This window comes from Syngnathus typhle, linkage group LG3 (assembly GCF_033458585.1).
Source record: "Syngnathus typhle isolate RoL2023-S1 ecotype Sweden linkage group LG3, RoL_Styp_1.0, whole genome shotgun sequence".
Classification (NCBI taxonomy): Eukaryota; Metazoa; Chordata; class Actinopteri; order Syngnathiformes; family Syngnathidae; genus Syngnathus; species Syngnathus typhle.
Window position 1 is genome coordinate 8,758,906 of NC_083740.1, and position 23,859 is coordinate 8,782,764.

The 23,859-nt window shown below is 40.0% G+C and overlaps 1 protein-coding gene across 18 annotated transcripts in view; it reads right to left on the reverse strand.

The window, feature by feature from the left end:
• add3a (adducin 3 (gamma) a) overlaps positions 1 to 23,859 on the reverse strand; it is a 54,036-nt gene that overhangs the window by 24,128 nt on the left and 6,049 nt on the right. For 3 of the 18 annotated variants that reach the window (XM_061273613.1, XM_061273615.1, XM_061273614.1), the window contains exon 1: positions 13,578 to 13,779. The exons of 2 other annotated variants lie outside the window; for them this stretch is intronic. The gene's annotated coding sequence lies outside the window, so the exon portion shown is untranslated. Of the gene's footprint in view, positions 1 to 404; positions 867 to 3,323; positions 3,396 to 13,403; positions 13,486 to 13,577; positions 13,790 to 18,134; positions 18,174 to 18,265; positions 18,359 to 23,859 lie in introns of those variants that run through there. 13 more of the 18 variants (XM_061273610.1, XM_061273599.1, XM_061273617.1 and 10 more) reach the window with 11 other exon arrangements.

Here is a 23,859-nt window from a genome sequence, read left to right on the forward strand (position 1 = left end):
GCATAAAGGTCGTTCGTGTGCAACAAGCACACTTTTCGGAGTCACTTATTTGTATTTCACAAAATAATGCTCAGTGAGGCCAAGTTACCTCGTCTGAGTTGCCTTTCACATAAAGACTCCACACATGAGATAATAAGTAGCGCTAATCTCCTCTGGCGCTCACACTCACTGCACAGTTAGCACCATGTGTGTTTATAGTGCGGCATTGAAGGCCCAAGCAACCCAACTTAGCGTGGAATTCCCCTTAACCTGAAAATCAGTCGCAGGGCTGGAATGACTGGGAGGTGCAGCTGCGGTGCAACACAACACGAGACACGTTTCAACAACAATGTGGCTGTGTCAAATAAACTCAGACAGTCTACTTGGAAAGCCAAAGCAGGTGTAAATATACAAGCCCAACCAACCTTTTATTTCCTCCTTGGTCAATGAATGGGAGAGAAGCAGCAGTGGTGGTAGGTGGCAAAACCAAAAGAAAAGCACATGTCTCTTTTTGTCCTCTAACTTGCTGCCTGGAATCTTGCATCAACTCCCACAGATTCAGAAAAGAAGAAGAGCAAGAGAGCGTGTGTGTGTGAGAGAGAGAGGGCAAGAGCAGAATGACCCAAGGGAACACCAGGAAGCGATCGTAAAAACAAATCAGTGCACTTGTCAATCTAGATCCTCCATGTAGCTGCTCTCAAGTGGAGTCGCGATGGAGCAAACGGCAGAGCTGCTTTCTCCTTCAGCTCCCTGCAGGGCTTCTTTGCTCCTCGCCGTTCATCAGAGAGAGATGAATCAACAGCTGTGAGTCTATATGTGAGAGGATCAGTTTGTGTGTGTGTGTGTGTCCTCTGCAAATGATGGTATGTGTGTAAAAGAAGCTAAAAGAACCACGTGATGCAGGCTTAATCCCCCGCCCAGTGGCTCTCACACACACGCACGTGCACACACATCCGTGTGCAAACACACACATCCAAACACGTTGACCAATCAGAAGCAGGCTGACACAATAATCGCCCTTCCTGCTCCACCCTTGCCTCCTCCTCTCTCGATCGCTCTCTCCCACTTTTTACACCCCCCTTTGCTCATTTTCTTTGATCAATTCAAAACCTAGACACTCTTCCACATTCCACAATCCTCGCTCTCTTTACATCTCGTACTTACACAACCTCACATAGCCCACAACTGTCTCCGGGCAACTATACTTAGAGGTCGGAGATTATGATGCCGTCCGACCGCAGACCGCACAACCTTCTGCAGTTGACTGACTTGCTGTAAAGTTGTTTGTTTACAAAAGACACATATTAGACTCGGATGGCCCCTCAGGCGACAAATTTGCCAAAGATCAATATTTAAATGTAAATGATCCTCTGTCACATCGCAGGTCAGCATCAAGGGTCACTCGGGGTTAATTGAGCATATGTGATGTTTAATCATAATTTCGATTCATCTTTAAGCAAGCCACTTTTTTATTTTGTTACACTTTTAAGACAAACTATAATTTCATGCAGTTTCCTTGGGGGATTGGCCACATTTACTATATTCTCACTTTGACATGGCTTAATGTGCTGCATTGTCTTATTTTTGTCTTTTGTTCTTGTGCAAAACAAATTTCTTTGGGGATTACATAACTAACGGCTCTCAATTTAACTGTCCAGGAGGCTCTGTTTATCTGATATCTTAAAAAGGAAGTAACTGCACCTTCTTAGTATCGGTCAACTGGTTCTAATGCCATAAACCTCCCAGGGTGAAACATTGCCAGTAACCTTACGCAATCTACAACAATGCCAAATGTGCTTTGAATAAATGTCTAAAAATGATTTCTAAGATCTAAAACCTGCTGTTCCAACTCATGTTAAGCAAGATGTTTCAGAACTTGTATTTCAGAAAACAATAGTAAAAAGATTGCCCAATACAGAATTTCTCATGCATTGTATGGAACCAGCAGTTGTTTTTAGTACCTGCCAGTCATGGACCAAGGCCAGCCTTTTAATCCAAATATTTCCGCTTCACTGTTTTGAGTCATAACTTTTACTTAAAAATAAAAGTGGCAGGCTTTAGCCACACCTAAAACTTGTTTGGACTTTTTTTTTTTTTTTAAACACATGTAACAGTTTTGACTCTGCTAAAGCAGCATGAATCTCTTGGCGGAGAGTGTGCAAATAAGTTGTGAGTCTATCATGCATTTTTGAATAAGTCCTACAATAAGGTTGCATGGGCCGTAGGAATCCGAAATAACTATTTAATCCAGATTTCACTCTTTAAATACATTGACCAAGGAATTTCCAATTACATTTTACTGCACATCATGATAAAGCAATTAATTTATTTTCACTTTTTATTACAGCCTGTTCAACAAATGGAAAAACAATGAGTGGGTGTTGGCCCATATTTCAACAACTGAAACGTTAAATTGTGTTGGTCTTTAAATTACTGAACAGATGGGAAACATTTTCTACCTCATCATGAATGATGACATCACCATGCGCCGCAATCATCTTTAAAAAAAAAATGGTAAAAAGTCTCAAGCTCAAGTACGTGGCTGTGAATTTTCACATTATATGTGCCCCACATCCTTCCCTTAATGCTACTGATGAAAGAAGGGTGGCGAGTTTTATTTTAAACAGCTGGAATGCTTTCTGAGCCTATCCCGTTGTATGCTAAGGCATTTTCTCGTTACTTTAATAGAGCATTTTTAATGACTGTGTGGCAGTCCCCAAATTTTGGGATCCTGCCAGTTAGTCCGGTCTAAACTATAAAAGTCTGAGCATTGCTCTCATTTGACTGACGGAAACACAAAGCACCAGGACAACTACAGCAGGAGGGAGGTGGTGACAGACGTGACTCACTGATAAAGCTCGGTCTGTCTCCCCCAGATACCTAATCACAGGCTGGAGACGACTAAAATCACTGCTTCATGTCAACTTAAAATAAATCCCAATGACGTCAAACTAGATGCATGCAGCAAAATGCTGCCTCCGCTGTGCAAACCTTTTGAAAACTTTGGTTAATAAATCATCTGTCCACCCCTGCACTTTTAAGTAATCCCATTCAGTGATGAAGTCATTCATCCCCTCCATGACCCTTGTGACAAAAACAAAACCCAAGAGAGGAGAACCAAGACTAAATGCATCCTGGCATCCATTCACTGGAATGAAAAACATAAAGTTCATGACTTGCATTTTTTTTCCCTCCAAGAACAAAAAGCCATAGTGGTGTGGAGACCTCTCAGAAAATTGGCAGAAATGCACATGTTTAATGCAATGAGACGTAGTCGCATTCCCAGTTACCCAAAAAAACAAAGCAAGGAGGATGCAGTCAAACATTGTGTGGGAGGAGTCTACCTTGGCCTTGTGGCTCAAATGTTGACAGCAGACAGAAGAGGACAAGTGATGGAGCAGCATGTGCGTTTGGATCTGCAAAGACGTCAGAGTTATTGCTTCATTTCCTCCATTGATTGAGACTTAATGAGCTGTGGAAGTGACGACAGGAAGTCTCTGCCTGGTCATCATCTCATCAGATGCTCAAGTTGAACTGAACTGACACGAGGGCATTCATTGCATCTACTCATTTAGGCACTATGCAGGACTGACAACGCAACACATTGAAATTGTTTTCATTTGCTGCCAATATTTTTTCCTTGAAGTGCATGGCATGTTATAATTATTTCACTGTGAGATGACTCATATACGATAGATATATAGAGAGAGCATATACATGCTATGTCATCATCAATGGTTAAAGCAGATGTGATATTTTCAATGTTAATCAAATCCATGTTGGGGACTCTTTGGTTAAGACTGACATGAGAGTCAAAGAAATGTGGATGATATGTTTGTGTTCCATGAGTGGTTGTCAAAACCACAAAAGAATAATTTTGCATCTCAAAACCGCCACAACGCCCCAAAAAATGGCCTGCAATGCCTCAAACCCAATAAATGTTTGTGCATTGCGGGAGAAAATGTGTTCATTTGTTTCTAGAAATATCACAAAATGATGTCGTACAAGCAAAGCACACAAAAATATGGACACTAATTCAAAAATGTGAAGACCAATAAGAAGTAAAAAAACCTACGAGGACTGTAAAACACCAAGTGTATAAAACAATTCATTCTTTTGATTTTCTGGCCTAGCCCATATGCACACAAAGTCACCGGCTTTACGATCAGCCACCGAGTGAATAGCCAAACGATCATTGCAGCTCCATGGATACGCGGCACAATGAGGAGCTGAGTGCTGAATTAGCTTTTGTGTGACTTATATGACTTTTTCAAAGCGCCTGTTGACATCGACGTCTGGTTTGCAGAGACTTTCAAAGGCCACTGCTTCTTTTACATAGACTCCACTGTTCTGCTCGTAAGACTATCACTGATGTTTTCCGCAAACACCTTCCTGTTTGTTACTGACTATATTTGGACAGTACAAACTGTCCTGTCTATTTGCACTTGGAGGACAAATTCGACTTTAATCAGGAAGTAGATTTTATGTTCAAGTCATTATAGTAGGCACCAAAATAACTGAGCAATCCCACTGATTAGTGCGCAAGCATCTGTGATACTATTTAAGGGCATGTAGTATATCTATGGTCATGCCAAAAGCTGCTTTCAATGTGAGGGCCCCTACTTTATTTGTCTCCTGGAAGAGTTTATATTTTTGAGGCCGGGTTTTTTTCTTAGAAAAAAAAAAAAAAGGCGACTTCTAATTCGTCATAATTTTCCTTTCAAACTTTGAATTGCACAAATTGAGTTTGTATTTGGCGCTGCACATTTTCACAGTAAGAGAGACATTTTTATCAATGATGAGCCAGAACAATGCAGCACAGACGGCACACTCCACCAACACTGAAGTCCGTTGTCAGCTCATGAACTCTATTTACCCTTTTCTACTTTTCCTGGTTTCGGAATTTGTTTCCAATGAACATAGTATTGCACTATTAGGGAATTAAATTTTAAATCAATTATACTTTTTTTTTTCCTGCTGTCGAAAAAGAATGAACTGGTCTCTGGTCAAGCGCTCCTTCTCTCTCACATGCAAGCACACGCACGCATTTTGAGGGGGCCGGAGTGCTGGCTTGTTTTCCGGGACTATCCGTTACACAATTTGACGGGGAAGACAGATTTGAAATTTTGGGGTCTGTGTCTAAGTGAGGTCATTATTTGTGAACTACAACTGCGGTGTAATCATGCTAGCACACACACATTTGCACAAGGGGCCACTTACTCACAGTCGCACTCACCAGTTTCCATGGCGATGGCAAACAAACATCCGCAGAGAGCGATGACCCCATCCGAGCAGGAAAAAGGGCAAAAGTGAAGACAGTGAGACAAAATGAAAGTGGGGAGCACCGCGCCAAGACCTCAAAAAGGAGTCTGATATTACAAATTGTTCACTTTGAAGATTTCGAAACGCCACAGAAACCTTCAGGTATCAAAATCATCAAGTATCTGATGAACCTTGGATTAAAAACCACAAACAAAGTCAGCCTTGCGGTGATTCCAATCAACTATAATTGGGAAATTGTAGTCATACAAACTTATCAACATAATTGCAAATTGTGTGCACAATCCGTTCATCAAGTTCATCGGCTTATCTTTATGATTAAGGATAAAAATAATTGCAATATTATTTAAATTGTTGCTCAATAAAACAGAAATCCATCTTGGGCCCATGTGTGCTGCACTGTAGATCAAAAGGGTGGTCTTGACACATTGGAATTCGGCCAGGGGGCTTTCGGGAGTTTTTGTTTTGTATGAAAGAGAATCTCAGCACGTCCGTACCATGACAGGAAGGGAAACAAGAACAAGCGTTTTTCTCAGCAAGTCACTGTCCCCGTTCTGTGCTTTGACCCTTTCCATCACATCTGACCGCTCAATAACAAGCTGCCAAGTGAGAGAGTGGCGTGTCCGGAGTTCATGTGTTCAAGCGAGTCCCCCGTGATTTCGACCTCGTCAGCCAAAAGCCTGTTGGGGTTCGCTACGCAAATCAAAACAAAGCATCCATCTGTGAGAGGGAAAGTCAATGACACGGAGAACGTCAAGCACCTTGTGGGAGATTCCTAAGAGTCTTCTTCACCTCATCAACAATTTATTGAACATTCATGTCACAACAAGTCAAGTCCGGCAAACAAAGACCACATAAAACAAACACACACACACTTTGGTCAGGATGACCAAAGTCAGAGGTTCTTGAATGCTCAAGGAGGGGTCAAGGCTGGGGCATAGTTTAACTATCATTTCCTGAGCTTATCTGTCTGTGTGCTTTGTCATCCGTGTCTGATTATCATGTTATTTGGCAGTTGCCTGAGTGAGGGTCCAGCTCAGATGCAATGCCAGTTGCCACAGATGCAAGTGTGTACTGGCACACATGCGAGCATGAAGGAAGGACAAGCTTCCTGTGAGGATGTGGGGTTCAGTAGAGGAACAGGTTCAGAAGTCACAGCTTTGGTGACTGTGTGGGTGTTATCATTTTGAAAGTATATTCATTCATGTGAAATTGGCAGGAGCATTTGACTGAAGATGGGAAATACTTCTCCAATGCGGAAAGGGACTTCAATACTATTCTACACAAAAGTTTTCATTCATGATATTGTGGAACGCAGCCTTCCAATTGAACCTGAAAAAGACCAATTATCAGCTTCTCTCTCTGGGCCTCTAAAGCAACCACACACGATGAGACCACCGTGGAAGAGAAGTGGGTTTCATGCAAGTGCTTTCTTACAATTTTTTCAAGACCTTTCAGCTTTCTACATTCAAATCCATGGATTGCCCTGACTCACTCCAGTCAGAGGTTTTCTCTTAAATGCCATACAGCGCGGTTTCAAACTAAGGTTAGGGTTTCAAAGTAGGGTCAGGGTTTCAAAGTTAGGGTCAAACATTGTCGCTGTCCCCCTCCACTTCCAAAATCCCATCTGTGCCTCTGTGGTGTAGTATTTATAACAAAAAGAAGGGTCGGTCACACTTGATGATCCAACACAGAAAAATATGTAGGTAGGAGATGGACAGATAGAGAGTGACGTCAATAATGGCAAACTGCCGTAATATTTGTCTCTTGTCCGACGATGACGGGAGTATCTGTTGCAACACTGATAGATTTTTCAGCTGTTGCTGCTTTGAAACCATCGCTATGCTCCAATAAAGCAGGACCTGATTTTTCTTTCTTTACCCTCCCTGTGGTGTCATTACAATCCGACCCTGGTTCTTTAAATCTGCTTTTCAGATATACAAGAAGAGACGGTGGTATCTGCAAATTTTCTCAGTCATGACAACATTCTGAACAAGTTCACTGCGCTAAAATCTTCCAAATTGATTTAGAAACTGGCTAATGGATCATACAGACTGCTCTTACAAAAGCTGAGAATTAATATGTCCTTCAAGAGCTGCTGCCTGTTTTACCAATCAGGGAGAACGCCCGGCCAGTGTGACTTTAGAATGCTCATAGACAGCCCAATAGCCAGACCTCAGTCTTGAACGCGAGCACACTTTGCGACTTTGTGGCTTTGCCACTGGCAAGTATTACGGCAGATTTAGATTAGATGAGATTTGAGATTTTCTAAAAGCAGCTTGATGGCGGGCACAGCCCTTTATGCCATGGTGACGGTTGTGATATTAGATTTTGTGTTTGAAGATGAACCAAAGGCTTTTTTTACAATAGCACAAAATTCAAGCAAAATAACTACCGTATTTTCCGCACTATAAGGCGCACTGTATTATAAGGCGCACCTTCAATGAATGGCCCATTTTAAAACTTTGTCCATATATAAGGCACACCTTCAATGAATGGCCCATTTTAAAACTTTTAAAATTATATAAGATATATACATTTGGCCCGCGAGCCGGACTTTGGACACACCTGCTATAGTGGCTCAATATTGGTCCATATATATGGCACACCTGATTATAAGTTGGCTTTTGAGAAAATTGGAGGTTTTTAGGTGCGCCTTATAGTGCGGAAAATACGGTAATATGCTTGAATCGAAATAACTGAACCAAACACTACTAGTTTATTTCTCAACTTGAGTCTATTCCTTTTCACGTCACTAAAGCTATTCATTTTCACCGCCATTCAGCAGGCAGTGTTTTGCATTCATCCCTCCATATTCAACTTCATTTCATTCTCTAGCCGTCTTTCTTCTGCAACTGCCATTCTTCCTCCCACCTCACTTTCTGTCACACCACTCGCATCTCCTCCGACGACAAGGAAGGACAGCGCATTATCCTGGCAGCCTGCCACTCTCAAGACAGGCGGAAAAATAAACAAGTGTCCACATGTTTCCAAGGAATTTTAATGACTTCCATAAGACTGATCCATTTACCTGCCAGACCCCAGACAGCATGAGGCAAGCATGAGACTCCGAATGAGCTTCTTTCCATGCACTGATGACGAGTGTTGTGGCCAAAAGCCAAGATGTACGCTTTGAAGTGGTGAACTGCATTAGGAGCGCTAGTTATCCGAGACAAAGACATACCTGTGTACCCTCATTTAAGTCACTTTCCAGATAAGATGCTTCTGAGACTTTCACTTCCATAAAGCTCTCATTTGACCCATTGACCTATATTCATAGTTTTAACACTGTTATACTGTTAGAAATGCATAGTGGTGAAACTCCTTCACTTTTTTTAGTTAACTGCAAAGAGACAATATACGAGCATTTAATGTGCACATCGTGGACTAGCATCAACACGATTAATTTGGCAAGCTGGCAAACAAATATGTCTGTTTAAGATTTCGAAAAGATTTTCATACAAATTGATGTTTCACTATGACTGAGTTGATAAGTGTTACTTAAAGTGTGTTTATATACGTTTTAAAAATGTGTGTAATTAATCTGTGGAGTAAGAGTATATTTTAAAAAACTGTGTATGCCCTCGTTCTGTCGTGAATGTTTATGTGGATGGATCAATAAGCCGGTGATATTGTGATAATTAAGTGTTGCTGCATATTTAAAACCAAACAAAATGCGTGGGGTGGCTTAACTGTTATTCAAATACCTTAACACTTGATCACTTGATGGTCCTGAAGGACTTACAAGATCTTGTTGCCAAAGTTTTATTTATTTATTTAAAGACAAAACTGCTTTTTATTTCATTTCCAGTTAGAAATTGCATAATGGTAATTATTTTTAACTTTTAGTATTAATTGTGGTTAGCAAACTGGTGAGCCGTTGTCACGCAAATAGACTCGAGAACTGAGTAAATATCTCATTTTTTGACTCTATCTATCCTTAACAATAAAGTTGCCTTGCTAAAATACATACAGATCTCCCGTTTGTGGCAAGTCGTAGAAGCAGGTTAGTGTCAAGTGTGAAAACCTTCCAACCCCCGTTAAGAGAATACTTTATTGGGGCCATGGCCTATGAGATGTCAAGTGGAACCTGAGTGAACCCAGTGTCTGCTGAGGGTCATGGCAGCACTGTAAATCTCTGGAACTGCTTGTCAGTACAAATAGAAAGAGCTATTTCAGAGAGCTGGACAAATTGCCACTTCTGCTCCTAGCATGTTTAATAGGTACTTTGGTGCCCTGTGGCTCACAGTGTTACTGTAATGTAATTCTGACATTCTAAAACTTGGTCCAGAAATTTCAAATCAACATTCCCATTTTTTGTGCAATATTAGCTACTTCGTAAATGCCTATGTCATAAACCTGCAGTGATCACATCTGCGACCCTGCCTCCTCAGCAGTGTCATTAGCTTCCGATTACGAAATAAGAAAGTTCATTTGACTGTACATGTCTCAGCAGAGGGGAACGCCCAGCCCACTGGCAGGACTGCTGTTTAGACTTCTCATCTCCTAGGTTCTGTTTTTCTGTGACGGAACCAGCTGCACAGGAAATGGCAACATAGTGAGAAAACAGAAATGAACCATTCATTGTCATTGGATAATTTCTTGCTTTGTCCACATCAAACTGGGCATATTCAGTCCAGATGGCTTCAATTCCTTGTTTCGTCAACAAGACTGAAATTGATATTTCAAATCCTTTCATGGAAGGAATTTGAGTAGAATTGATACAACAATAACAAACTGTCTCATCTGTCCATATCCTGTTCAAGTGATCTAAAGTCTATCTCATCAGAATTTGTGTGAGAGGCAGGATGAGGCACAGTCACAGGACACACTGAAAAATATTATCTCTCACATTTACATTGTTGCATTAGAGTGCTTAATCACTTAAAGCAGGCTAATCCCATTAAATGATAAGGAGAACATGCAAACGCCACAAAGACAGGTACCAAGCAGAGACTGGAGAGCAGAACATTTTGGGCATGTTTTTTACAACACACCACATTGGTGGACTTGCAACAAATGCTGACGAATAGGATGGCATCCATAGCAGTGTGTGGCCAGGCTGGTAAGCAGCATGAGAAGAAGTGAGAGTCCTGAATATTAATTAATGAAGTGGTTAAGTTGTTTCTTCAAACTTCAATTATCCAATACACCAAAAACCAAAGAAGAGCAAATAGCAACAGCAAAATAAGCTATCTGGTATTGGCAGAGAAGACATGGGTAGTTTTTCCTAGCCGCAACTCACATACCTCTGCTGCTCATCCCACAAATAAATGCTCCTTACAAATGTGGCACTATTTAAAGAGGTAATAAACAGGCTCCAATATGTATTGCCAAGTATTGTTTCATCAAAGAAATAATCTAAAAACAAATGCTCTTACTTTTGTGCTGTTTATTTAAAAAGTCTTTACAGTCACGGCCATTTCAGAATGAATCATAGATCATTTTAAACGTATCTAATAAGATCTAAAAACAGTTCAGAAAACCACTCCCATGACCTCTGAAATGGTAAGTGATGGGATCATTTCATCCAACGCGTCATAACTCATGATGGTAAAGGCTGTGTCAGGACAGGTTAGGGGTTAGCACCTATGTGGCATAATTCACCCATTTCAATCTATATTTAGACAGGAGTGATTTGCTATGTCCCAACAATATACAGCAATTCCTTTCTAAAAACATTAAATGACTGAATCTGATCAAACGCTCAACTTTTATTTCAGGGAAAGGGAAACCAAGACTAATTTGTGCAGAGAAATTGAACTCTGAGCAACCTCTACAATAACAAAACAAAGTGATCTTGACTGCTGGCAGAGAAACTTGATCACAGTGAGTTTGAAGCCCTGAGAGCAAATTCACATGAAAGTTAAGGGGTGTTTAGTTCTTCTATCAAAGCCAACATGTAAGCTTCCTCTTAGTGTTTTTCGATAATGCTATAGGTTCAGTGCTCATTCTGAAGTGGTTTGCAAAATTTCACCAGTGTTATTCTTTTTTTTTTCTCCCCGATGATCATAAAGAGAAATAGGGCAGAAAATAAATACTGCTCTTGTGGCTCAATGAGGTTACTGGGCCAAAATTCTGAACCACTTTGATGTGGAAGTTTTTAACAGTAATTTCTAACTTTGGTTAGAGTTAAAATATATAAAAAAACATATTGCGCGTCTCACTTGGAGTTGTAGAAAAAATTGGGGTAATGAATGGATTTGAAAGTAATGTTTGTAAAATGCTAATGACAGCATGGTTAAGGCTTGTCGTGGGTGTTTGATCTTAATTTAATATTACAGAAAAGCGCACTGTATTGCAACTTTCAATAAGTATTCATTCGTTATACTAATTTCATTTATTTTTATCCAGCACCATTACTTGTCTGACAATTTAAATCGATACCAATATTGCAAAATAAACACAGCAGTTACCCAGCCAGTGTGGGTCAATGATTAATATTTTATGGCATGTAGGTGCATGCATGAATGATGTCAGCAAGTGTAGAAACACCCATCAGTTTGAAAAGGTTCTTATCTCAAAATTGACTGCAGAACAAGACACAACTTGGACCCTAATCTTTTAGGTCGCTCCCCAATCCCAATGAGAGTAACCATTGCCAGTCAAAACACACCGCAGAGATTTGTGGCAAAATTCACCCAAACTGAGGTGGTAGGGAGATTTCTGTACTGTGGTTTCTAGGCAAAGACTCTGGATTGATTTCATGTTTTGTGCCATCAGTTGTATTTGTTTTATTAATTTCTTGTGTTTTCTTTATCACATGACTTTAAAAACTGCATGTATAGGACTTAAATGTATCCATTCATTAATTTTTACGAATTACAATTTGTCAAGTGGTAATTCAATTTCAGCTGCATCATATTTGGTGTTTCCCACTGCAGAGGGAATCAGATCATACACATGCGTGTATGCAAGGAGAGATGTCATAGGGAAGCAGCAGAGGCACTTCAACAGTAGTCTAGCAACATATATTTCCAACAACTAGTGGCCTTATAGATTATTGACTGCCACACCTTTAAACATTCCTATTGATTGCAACCTGGAGATTGGAGGACCTTTGTATCACGTGTGCAAACCCAAATATCAACGAAGTTGAAGCATTTTGCAAAACCTTTACAACCTCTATTCTATAAGAATAAGAATAAGAATAAGAATAAGAATAAGAATAAGAAGAAGAAGAAGAAGAAGAAGAAAAAGAAGAAGAAAAAGAAGAAGAAAAAGAAGAAGAAGGAGGAGGAGGATGTTCAGTTTGAACATTCCCAATTTCATTGGAAATGGGGTTATGAGATGAGCCACTGGTCACCCAACCCCCATCTACTGGGGGTGGGGGGTTTTGCCAAGTGAATTCAGCTTTGTGTTACCATGACAACCAGAAAAGGAGAAGTTCTGAGCTATGAACTTTAATTCCAGAAAACAAGTGAGTGTGACGCGCATCCATCCGCATGAAAAGGCAGACTAAACTTGTGGTGATATGTTCCATTTATTAATCATGTTTAAATTAGGGAGGATCTGTGCATGTGGTGCTGTCGGACTAAGGGCTTATGATAAAAAGAAAAAAAAAAAACATCCGAAACATTGTTTATGTGAGCCTTTGACATAACACATGCAGCAACTGCCAGAAAAAGCAGGAAGGAGTCTTCTCACTACAAACTTTAGACACTGAAGGTATTGATAACATCACCTCGTCATACGTATGAGGGAAAGAAAGCAACTTAAAACTCCACAACTCTTCACACATATGTGATATGAAGAGGGGAACACAGGTAATAGCTTATCTTTTATCAATGAGGGCCAGTTGCAACAAGCCCTGCCCCCATCTGGAAACTGCAACCAACACACACAAGTACAGACTCTGCATCCACTGGCTAAGCATGCTGACACTTGAGAGGGCGGCACCTCTCTTGTGCACACAGAAAGCGATGTCGGGTCCATTCATCTCATCCCATTCTATTCATCTCTGTATTTAAAAAGGGGGACCCGTGAAAGGAGGGATGAGGGCTATTTCATTTAGTGTGCTAGACACTTGAAGCAGCCAAAATGGAATGTTCAGCCCCTCTTTATTTTTTAAGTTTATGACTGAATCTCAAGCATTGCTGCATGAGATTACAGCAACAGCCAAAGAGACAACCTTAAAAACATGCATGCAGTTCCCTGGCACTGGCAGCTCTGGGAACCGTCACAACTGCACGGTCAATAGGAATGGAGGGCAGTGAGATAACAGCCCTGTTGGTGGAGAACACTGTGCTCATTATGTCTGTCACAGAGCAGAAAGCAGGCTACTATCAGTTTTTGTGAAAGGGAAAAGCGCAACAAACCTCTGTCCTCTGTGCCTTTGAATCTTCCTCTTAAAGCAAGCAGGAACGCGATCCACCTGCACTGCAGCAAGTCCGTTGCCAGCACTGCTGCTCACTCACTCACCCTCTCCAGCAAGCAAGCACGCCTGTCTCATTCTAACAACTGTCAAAGTCGCCTACTGCTCCAGCTGCCCTCCTTTCACGCTCCTCCCATCTTTCCCTCCCATCTCTCCCTCTCTGCCCCCCTGTGCTCTTTTGTCCTTCCCTTAAAGCAGGAACAATCTGCCTAATCTAGTTCTATGCTTAGGAGACTATCTACTGCAGAGAACTAGACCTGTGATGACCTGGGGTAGTGTTTGGAGGTGTATCCAAGGAGAGGGAAAGGGGGGGGCAAACAATGTTAAATGCATACATGGTTGATGGTTTTTGGAAAGGAGAGGGTAAGAATAATGGCACTGAGAAGTAGTAGAACCAAAAACTGCAGAAAAACACTTTGCATGGAATGCATTAGAAGGGATCAAACCTATTTTAAAAAAAAAATAGAAGGGTTCTGAGGGTCACCTGTTTACCATATGGTTTTGACCACTCCTTGATTTGACAACAGCATTTTGGAGAGCAAAAACACAAAATAATAGTTTTCAAAATCGAATTTAAAATATGACTTAATGAATGAATAAATGAATGAATGAATAAATAAATAAATAAATAAATAAATAAATAAATAAATAAATAAATAAATAAATAAATAAATAAATAAATAAATAAATAAATAAATAAATAAATAAATAAATAAATAACTTTGTAGATTAATCGCTGACTTAACATATCAGCCTTATGAACAAATGAATGCTTAAATTTGACTCCAAAATGTGTTGACTCTAAAAAATTTGATACACCACAAACAATTCATGATTCGGCTTGATGCCCAACTGAAATTATACCGTGTTGTCAGACCTAGACTGGCACGCTTACACTCTGTGTGTAGCGGTTACGGGTACTTGTTTTTCAATTAATCCGTTGATGGGACTGCAAGCTATAATTTGACTGCAGGCTATAGTTGTCGTGCCATGTCTCTAATTACGAAACGATTCATCAACATAACATTTGCTGAGGTTTCAGAATTCTCTGTCGGTTCTGCAAAGATAAACAAATGAGAATGCTCAAGTATCACTATGGCACTTCTGCTTGCCAAGCAAACAGTGAATGCACAACTGAGTAAAGCGTCCAAATGCATCTATTCAAGTTCAGCCCCGACTCCCTCATATCTCTCAGTGCAGCATTTCACTTTAAAGATGCCAACATGTACAGAATGCAGCAGACTACTTATATGTGGAAAGGTGACCACAAACAATCTCTCTGAAGAAGCACATAGCTGTCTCAAAATAAACTTGCTACTCTCAAGAACCATAGCAATAGCTGCATGCCTGGTCTAACATTAGAAGGTTTGCGGCAAATGTGCAGAAGGTCAAAGCTCTCTCTGTGGGTTCAAAAATGGATGTGCATCTAGATTATTTATGACCACCTAGTTGTTTTCTGCAGGCTTCCTTTGAGGAGAGGAAGGCTGAACATAGTGGTAGTGAATTGTACACTGGAGATACTCTGCTATTCTAAGCGTTCCAAATTCACATAGTGTAAGACGACCACTGCACATACTGGAAATTTGATAATGGAATGAAAAGATGCTTGGGTTGCAAGCATTCTTTGATAAATGATAGCAAATCAACAACTAGATGAAATGTAGCCCAACCTATTTAAAGATACAATCCTGTTTATGGTGATGGATTTTAGAATCACATTCTTTAATGGGAACAGCAAGTGCAGACCCAACTTTGACAACAGAAACTGCCAACAATACAACTACAAGTGTGACCATGAGAATAAAATTCTTGCGTGATAATTGCACGCAGAATATAAAGCATGCAGCGTAAATTGTATGGAATTTTAAAACTGATTATGTTAGGAAAAACGTTTTATGCAAACAGTAACAGTGCTTCTAATAAAAAAGTCTCAACTAGTCTGCAGTCTAGAGCGTAAATTTTGCTATTGCAAGTTGAGCTATGTATGATATTGTTCTGTAGATATAAAAAATAAAAAGTAAGAGAAATAAAGAAATGAAGAGAAAATGGAAGTTAAGAACATTTACACCTGAAAACCTTTTCTGATGTCACCCAGGCTCAGCTGTGTTTTTCTGTGTTTCCCCCATGTCATTGAACAATATTATAAAGTGCATATAAGTACATACCAAATGATTCCCATTTATTTTCCAATAGTATACTGTAGTGTTATCGACTCTCCTAATGACCTTTCCCCAATCCAGTGGATGGAATGGGCATACTCTTGTATTACAGGGAGGGGCAGGAGTGCCGGGGGGCTTTAGTCCCTTTAATTCCTATGTTGACCATAACCACATGTGACAGAAGCTAACCTGGCGCTTCGTGTAATGAGTCCATGTCTGGTACAAGGTCATGGGGAGCTCATTAGGACCTAAATGCACACTGTGATTTGGACTTTAATTAAATTACCACCGGGTGATAGCACATTTCAGATAAAAATAACTTCAGTCTTCCGACAATTCAGACAAAACACATCACAACATAATCCCTGCTGTGTTGCTGGAAAGAATACTCACATCTTTGCATGCAGTACAGTATTAATATACGTTATGGAAATAAAAGTGTAATATTTTGTACTGTTACATCTAAATGCGTGAAACATGTGCAGCTTGCATAAAATGTTCATCTATTTATTCTTTTTATATTAAATTTATTGTACTTGGATCTTGTCTGCGTTTGGGGGGAGTTTGGGTTGCTGCAAGCCATTTGCAATTCGAGCTTTCACGTCTGCCTGACTGAGAGGGACACAGACAAACGGAGCCCACAGCCAAGTATTATTGCTCACTCCATTTCCAAGCATGTTTCCATTGCAGACTGCCAGAGATATTTCATGCATTTTTACATTTAGTCCATCCCAACAGGAAACATTGGATTTATTATCATTTGTTTGCTTAATATTTGTACCCTGTTTGGTTTTTCTATTGGATTTTCTCGGTGTTGAAGCTGTAATTTAGCACCATGTACACTAGGTTGTAGCAAGTAGTCAGGTTAGCACCTGATCCATTAACTGTGGTTTCATCTACTCAGACCTCGGAATGTAGGAGCCCTGTTTGAATACACGTGGATGAACACATTGTGGGCGCCTGTAATATAAAAACAACTGTAAAAGCAGATTTTGCGTAGGAATAATGTATGCCACTCTAAAGCAAAATTTATTTAGAGCAGAGGAGAAAGCTGCTTCTGATGTGCTGAATGAGAATCATTACATGCTAAAGGAAACCACTTCACAAATCAAACAATGTGGAAAAAAATGGAAATTTTACACAAAAGTGAAGTGTGTGTACTATTTCGATCTACTTGCTGCTCACTTTCTGCCTTGTCCTTTGTCATTTTTCCGCTTGTGACACGAGGAGCCACTGATGAATCATCCTTCTGAGAAGCGCAGGACTGTGAATGAACTCACTTGAGTTGCCCAATTGAACACACAAATGTGAAAGTTCAGTTTAGCGGTTGTGTATTAACCTCCCGCGCCTATCATTATCTCAATTAGTCATTTAATTGACTTCTTTGTATGACAATCATATGAGCATTCAAGTGAATGCGTGAGAGTTTTCAAGAGAACCACAATGATTCAGCTGTCTGAAAAGCTCTCAATTATAACTGGTTTATGAAAGGATTAAATAAGTTCCAACAATATATCATCATGGGTTGGTTTCCATTAGTAATACAAAATGTGGCTGCATGCACCTCAAAGGTACCGCTTATCCCCACGGGGTTGCGTGCGTGATGGAACCCAACCCAGCAGTCATCGGGCAGTAAGCGGGGGACACCCTGAAACAGCCAATCAGAAACAACCATCCGCATTCGCACCTACGACAATTCGGAGTGCTCAATCAGCCCACCATGCATGTTTATGGGAAGTGGGAGGAAACCGGAGTGCCCGGAGAAAACTAACGGAGGAACGGGGATAACACGCAAACTCCACACAGGGAGGGTTGGAGCTGGAATCGAACCCTCATCCTCTGAGCTGTGAGGCGGACATGCTGACCAGTGCCCGGCCCTGCTAACCAATGCCTCGCCATGCCGCTCTGTAGTAATATGATATATAAATAGAGCATAAATAGCTCAGCCAGATACGTAGTTCACTCATGGCAGACACGTCAAGTTCACAAAACCTGGCAGGAATCCTTATTGATGGTGTATAAAAAATATACTTAAAAATAAAAGGTCGTACAATAGTCAAAGTAAGTAGACCTTATATTAGATTCGTCTGTATGTTTTTAACATAGAAACGGACTTATCCTTTTAGGTTAAAATGTTTTTGTCTGTGTATGTACACTACTCGATAGTGATCAAGTACACCAGAAACTACAGCCAATCGTCCTCTGATGGGGAAAATAGCAATACTCCAACTTAACTGTTAAAAAGGCACAAAATTAAACAGTATTAAAGAATTTTGGTTTTTTTCAGAATGAAAGAGTTATGTGACATACGATGAGGCATTTTAGCATTCTCCCTCACTGACCTTGCAAGCCTTGAACCATGGATCGCTGCCAAATATGAACTGGAACAAAATTTAACGGACAGTGTCAAAAGCATCAAGTCTCTAATTTCAAATAAAGTTGAACTTATGCAAAAAAATAAATCTGGACATACCATTGAGCAGGGAGACTGACTGTACCACCGTATAGTTGAAACTGTTTCCTGCCACTGTGGCCGTTATGGTGCAACATAATGCTCAAAAGAGCTGCTCTGTTGATGCAATCAAAAAGGATTTTAACAGTTTGAAAGAAGTTCAAATGAGAGTGAGTTGTTGATACAGCAAACCTAATAGACACAATTGAGGTGACCACTCACCAACTGGGAAAGAAACGGACAAAAACCAGTTCCTATGATGCACCAATTGATTTAAAAGAACAAAACTAGGTCATGTTATTTTATAACTTGGATGCTAGTAGGAACTTTATTTACATCTCTTCTCTACTGGAGGAAGTTTTTGACATCCAGCTGTCTTTGTTCCAAGTTACCAGTGGTTTTCAATTCTTTTGTTGTATTGCCAACTTTTTTTTTCAATTTTGTAGGCCAATGATTCCGCTATCTACTTTCTATATTTCAACTTTTTGGAGGAAAATACATTGACTAGTCTTCAATGGCCCAGTAAAAGCCAGTGTTGTCAAACCTCTTGAAGCTTCATAAAACTTCAAATACATTTTTCGGTTTCAAATGCATTATCGTAGTTTAATATAAAGGCAAAAACCATAACTCTCTAAAACACTTCTAGGTCTAAATGTCTATACATGGGAGGAAATCACGTGAACCACAGCTCCGCTGTTCATCACGGTGGTCAGTAGTTTCCACTCTGAAAAGGCCGCTTTACTAGTGGTTTAAATAGAGGATCAGACAACCCCTGGGAGTCAATCTGCCCTTGATAACCATCATTGCCATATGCATAAACACCAACTGTATCAACACCAGGAGGCCTGGTTCAATGTTTGAGAACATCGAAGAGCTATTGATAGAACACATGACGTGTTATTTTGGAAGGTGCTGCGCCTGCATTCCTTTCTAATGATAATATGCACCTTAGCTGTCAACACTGAAACAATGACCTAAATGTTTAAAGCAAATTGAAAGTAATGACTTTCAAACAACAAATAGTGAAAACACCCTCGACGTTGTTCATGGACCTTACTGGCCGTGACGATCGACTATTCTTTGAGAGGTTCCTATGGTAGCACAAAACAAAATTAAATGGAGGCATCTTGTTCAATGTTTATATCCCTGTAGATCAAACACACACGCACAAACACACACACCTGCAGACACGCCTACACACACGCACAAACTCAAACTATTTGACAATAGGAGCATTGAACAAAGAAATGATTTGGATTCTTTCCTGCAAGTAGTTGTTAATAGCTTGTTTTAAAATACCGCAAGTCATGCAGGTAACACACCTATCATTAAGTAGTTACTCTACCGTTGAAAGAAGCCAAACACATTTTTACCATTCCAGTGAGTACCGATGCCAAAATGTTCCGTACGAATAACGATCTTGGGGAATCTGGATTGGACATTTTGGACAACTGACCATTTCATTAACCAGCTACTTTTGCTTTAGACTCTAGCTAGTGTGTTTTACCTTAACTACAGTTTGACAGTTTGGTTACTTTGTGATTTTGGCCACCATGGAGTGGAGCAATTGAATGCAAGAGGGTGAATATTTGCTCATAAATGTTAGCTTACTTTGAACAATTACGTAGTCCGTCTCGCTTCTGAAAAGATAGCTCCCGTCCAGACCATGATGGATGAACTCGAATCACAAACTACATGAACGCTTATGAAGACTTATGATAGGACAGATGAGACATATATGAGCGGCCCCCTTCACATCTATTGTTGGCTCAGTTACACTGAGTCTCCTTACCACACCCAAACTTAAACTACAACTACTTGTAAAAGTTTGTGGGAGGTAGATCCAGCTTTAATCAAGACAGGCATTGCGTTTGTTCACATAAATCATAGGAGCCAGTACAGTTACATAATACACACTGCTGACCACTGTGGTCGCCTCTGTGATTTGATGGATGTGACGGTCAAACCCCACAAGCACTGGCATCATCAACGATTACGCAACAGTCTGACTGAATGCAGTGAGAATTGATTGAGGAGACGTGAGAGACCTGCTGGGTCAAGACTGTTTTTCCTGGATCTGCTTTGTGTTGTGAAAATGATGGTTATTATGCACTGAAAAGGGGACCATTGATAGTCTTGTTGTTCAGATAGTTTATTTGGGAATCTGGACATGATTTAGTATACTGAACCAAGGGGTTGGATGAGATGGAACATCACGTTCCAAAATGAACTTCAACACTAAGCAGGCATGTTCCAATCTTCACATCAACCACAAACAGCCATGACATTATTTCAACATTTATTCTAGCAAATAAAAAATAACAGTGCCCATTGTTCATAACAAGCTGTACGCAGAAAAAACGGATGTGACGCAAATGGCTCCAATGACCTGCGAGACAAACACGCACATCCAAGTGCTATGTTTTTAAATTATGAACTTTGAACTGTATTTCTTGTAAAAAGATAAAATAAGTCATAAGATTGCTTTGGATACTGTCGTGGATTTTCTTTGCTCAAGGGCACCAATAAATCAACAAACCCAGCTTCTATCAAAAAGTTGAGCATACATTTCTACTCCCTCCTCCCCTTACTGTCATCTCCTGAAGGCTAAGGAACCGATTTTTCCGCAACAGAGTATTAGGCCAAGCGTGATGACATCATCCAACGCACTGTTGTTGACAACAAAATGACACGACTTATCTCAATAGCATGCTACAATTAACACTTCAAACACCAAATTGTGGCACTGGCCCACTAAAGACACAGAAACATGGTTCTCGCGAATATCACATGGCTGTGATCTTACTACACTGTTTTTGTAACCTCCAACCTGGGAGCATATCAGTGGCCCTCCTGAAAGAATCGAACAAAAGATGGGTCCTATGTCGTTATTTCCTATGCTGAGAAAAAGGAAATACAGCCTTCACATCCTGCGACAGTTCCGGCAAGGCGACACATGTCCAATTGTGTATCTCTGCCGGCCTCCAACCAGACACATCCTCCATGGAAAATTGTACGGCATGCAAAATCCTCATCTGCAGAGGGTAGCTGTCATGCTACATTTGGCTTCATCGTTAGTTTGGTGTTTGTGTGTCAGGCCGAATGCACGATAAAATTTAGGGATATTCTGCTTTCAGGTACATTTAATACATTCAAATGACCTTGAATAGAATTTGTGACAATTCCTGTCCACACAGCCAAATGTCATTTTGCCATCACTAGAACAGGATGTAACACAACATTGCTTCTTGAGTCACCACCACTGCACAAGACTGGGCGTGACAATCCACCCCAATAAAATGATCATCTTTTCTGACAAATTTTCTTTGATTGCCAGAAATTATTTTTTTATTTTGGAATGTGGAAGGAAGCCACAGCACCTGAAGAAAACCAATGTAAGCTCGGTACAGGACGCCTGAATCTCCAAACTGTGAGGCAGACTACAGTTCTCGACCACTTGGCAGCCATGCATGACTAAATGGAGGAAAATTATAAACATTGTGTAAACACTTTGTCAATTTTGTTGGAATTGAACTTGTAATATTCTTACTCAAACAGTACAAAAGTACTTTAGTGCAATTTAATTGTAAATTATATTTTGTCGATTGCATGGATGTTTTTTTGTTGTAATATATTAAGACACTTGAGAGAAAAAAAAACACATTTTAAATTGTGTTTCATGCTATTCTACTCAAACTAAATTTAGTCCACAGGCATGTTGCTTATGGTGTGGGGGGGATACTCGCCTGACCTGTCTGTAGGGAGCGTTGGACTAGTCTCCAAATGCCCTGCCCTGTAACTAGCATCCAGTTCAGGGTGTGGTTCACCTTTCACAGCATGGCAGATGGTATAGGCTCCACCCCTCCCCGTAACCCCAAACAGAATAAGATCCAGAATATATATAAAAAAATATATGGATATCACAATATTGGCCCATGCTATATGACATTGCAAAGATACGCAGTAAGTTACGAATAGAGGTGTCTGAATATGACCAGTGAGATGCAAATATAAATGTACACCGCCAGCCAATGGTTGAACATCATCTACAGCAATTACAATTAATTAGCTAAGAGCACATCGAGCTTGCTCATTTTGTATGCATGAAAACAATGTTGCGGAGTTCTGTTGAAAAAGGGTGGATGGAAAATGAGTAAGCTGCAAGTTTAAACGTACACCGCCAGCCAAGGGTTGAACATTATCTAGAGCAATTAAAATAATTTGCTTCAAGTCAAGTAAGGTAAAGTCAAGTTTATTTAGTATACAGCCCTTAATCACAGACAAGTCTCAAAGGGATTCACACGGGAAAAATTGACAATTATTCTCGACATCCCCTGATCTCAACTCTCAAGAGGGCAAGGAAAACCTCACAAAACCCCAAGTGGGGAAAAATGAGAACCCTTGAGAAGAGACCACAAGGTAGGATCCCCCTTCCAGGATGACTAGGCTGCAATGGATGCAGACAGGGCAACATTAAACACGCAATATAAAACAATACAAAATGTTGAAGTGGTGTTAAAAATGGATGGATAATCAACAAGCTACAAGAATAAAACTGACCACTGTTGACAGCTCAGAGACTGTGAGGTACAGTTGGTACACAAGCTGACCTAGTTAGATAAGGGACAACTGAGGCGCAAACATTTTACATACCCCCGGTAATAGTAGCCTGGCTCACTGCTATCAAAAGTGATTTATCAGCGTCTGTCTCCACGCAATCATACACAAATTATTAGTAGGACTATATTCATGTACCGTATTTTCCGGCCTATAAGGCGCACCGGACTATAAGGCGCACCTTCAATGAATGGCCCATTTTAAAACTTTATCCTTATATAAGGCGCACCGGACTATAAGGCGCACCATTAATGCATCATGTCAGATTTTTAATCCAAATCAAATCATTCTCCATTTTATCTTTTTTATTTCAACTTCAGATGGAACAAATTACTTTATAATCATAAAATAATGATCCATAGTCTTTTTGATTCATTATTCATAGTCTTCAGCGGGCCATTTATGATTGATTTCATGACACAATGCTTTGGGCCAGTTTAAATTTAGGAATTTGGTCCATATATAAGGCGCACCGGACTATAAGGCGCACTGTTGGTTTTTGAGAAAATTTTAGGTTTTTAGGTGCGCCTTATAGGGCGGAAAATACGGTATATATATATATATATATATATATATATATATATATATATATATATATATATATATATATATATATATATATATATATATATATATATATGGTGAACTGGTTAGCAGGTTCACCTCACGGTTCAGAGGTGCAGATTTTGATCCAGGCTCTGCCCTATCCTGTGTGGAGTTTGCATGTTCTCAATGTGCCTACGTGTAAGTAATAAAAACAATTCAAGTAATACTGCTAATGTTTAAATAACCGGAAATAAACCACACTGATTAGGAGGGTGTTTTGAAACTTTTGATTGGTACTTTATAATAAACATAACATAATAAATATTTAAATATAATAATAATTCCTGCAACCCCCGTGGGGACAAGCGGTATAGAAAATGGATGGATAATAATAATTTATAAAGGTAAATTCACCTTCCCTTATGCATTTTCTTAACAACCAAAATAGACAT